We start from the raw sequence: 2,500 nt of genomic DNA on the forward strand, positions 1-2,500 counted from the left end.
CATTAAGTACCACCTACATATTTATTATCCTAATGCGAGGTTTAGGGGTCTTAACTTATCTTGGTTTTGAAAAACAAAAATGATAATGTATTAGAGCTTATAAATGGGTCTAAGAGTGACTGTGTTGAAAATATGGTTTATTACATTAGTCAACTTATGGCGTGCATGGGTAAGGTTGGCCAATTGAGGTAGAAGAATAAAATGTCAACTTTTGGTTTAGTCGAGTGAGACAGGATCTTTATGATAAAGATTTATCTAGTGTTTTCCTGATAGTAATATCAGAACAAAATTCGGAAACATTTATCCTCCGTGTGTTTCTAATGTATTCTATTTATTACAGAAATATGGTAAAGTTTTAGAAAATTTTATGTGCTTATGACTAGAGTTTGGCTAGATTTGTTTTGTATCTTTGGGGGAATTAAGGCTGGCATACTGTGTAGTAAGACCGTTTAATTGGGCTTTCCTATAAACTGAGTACAAAAGTTTCAATTTGTATTTTTATTAATGTTATATAAGACAAGGAATGTGTCCTCTCTTTCTATTTCACTGTAAATTTAATGCTATCTGTTTGAATTGAACTAATCATGAAAAAAATGGCATCTGTTCTTTGAGGTAAATAGGAGAAATGTATATAAATATTCTGTAATAGAAGGCGGCTTGATCTGAAGGGCAACTCTTAGCAGATATTTCTTAAAAATGAGACTAAAATATTAGCTAAGGGTTGGGGCCTAAGGCTACAAAGATACCCATCAATTTGTTTTAAAAGTTAGAACATTAAACTGAAGAGAATGCATTTGTTGAAAGTTAATCGGATTTAAACTGTCTATGTTGATACAGTATGATGATCATTATTGCATAATGCTTCTAAGAGCTCTCGTTGAAGTAACATGCAAAGGCCCTTAAGTGTCCAGATTCGAAGGATATATCTAGCTCGAGATAGACCGTCATGGAGATCGCAACTTGATCAGCATTAGGAATATTAGAAATATTGACGTGTGAGTAACAACCAAAAACAAACAACACACCACCCCCCATATAACTCACCGAAAAGTATCATGTATAGTGTGTTAATTGGTTGTTAAAACTTAGTTTGGGCAAGGGAAATTTTGAAATATTTATTAATGTTCTATGGTGACAGAATAGGCTAAGAGGGTTTTCTTGTGGAATTTAGGCAAGCAAATTACCCCTGGATTTAGCTGAAGCATGTAAGGTGGAGCATATGTATATTGATCATTTAATCTTGTTCATTTAATTCTGTTAATTTTCTATTTACTTGTCTCCTTCTGATAATGATTTTTAGAGGATCTCATGACTAAGAAATCTAGAAGTTGTAGATCGATGTTAAACATTTTGTCAATGTAATTTGCCTGTTTAACGTATACACCTTGGCCTTTGTCTGGTTTAGTACAATAATGTCTTTATTACTTCTAAATCTTACAAAACTTTAACTCTTCTTTCTTTAAACCAGATCTGTTTTATTCTTTTTTACAGCACTGGATGATGAGTAATGTATATCGAAACGTTTGAAAATAAAATAATTGTTCCTGCTGCCAGGCTGTAACTTCCTTCATATAATATATATCAATTATTATATCTATAACTATAATATATATATAATATATATATATATATTTTATACAATAAACATATTATATATATATATATATATATAATATATATATTATATAAATCTATATATATTAAATTATATATATATATATAAATCATATATATATATATATTATTATATATATATATATATATTATATATATATGAAATATATCAACCCACACACACAACAACAAAACAACAAAAATAAATAAAAATTAATATATATATATATATATAAATATATATTTATATAGTTATTTATTATCTATATCTTATATGTTTATTGAAACATATAATCTATTTATATTTAAATAATCTATATAAATTTATCTATTTATATATATGTTTGTCTATATGTATATGACATATTTACATGAAATTACATTCTACCAGAATATTGAAAACATGCAGAACACACTGTGATGTTTGTGTGTGAATGTGTTATATGTATATATGTATTATAAATATATATATATTATATATATATATATATATATATATATATATATATATATATATATTGGTAGATAAACCCATTTATACAGAAACTCAACACACACAACACACACCTACAACTACACCACAGACAGACAGGACACACACAACACACACACACTATATATATATATATATATATATATTTATATATTTATATTATATAATATATATATATATTATGTGGTAGTAAACCATTATACAGAAAAATACACCACACAACAACACACACTACAACCTACCAACAGGACAGACAGGAACACCACACACACACCACACACATATAATATTAATATAGATAATTATATATATATATATATATATATATATTATATATATATGTATATGTATATAATATTTTTTTAATGTACATTATATATATACATCTAATAT

This window comes from Penaeus japonicus, unplaced genomic scaffold, assembly GCF_977035675.1.
Source record: "Penaeus japonicus unplaced genomic scaffold, GWHDUDI00000001_assembly GWHDUDI00000016, whole genome shotgun sequence".
Classification (NCBI taxonomy): Eukaryota; Metazoa; Arthropoda; class Malacostraca; order Decapoda; family Penaeidae; genus Penaeus; species Penaeus japonicus.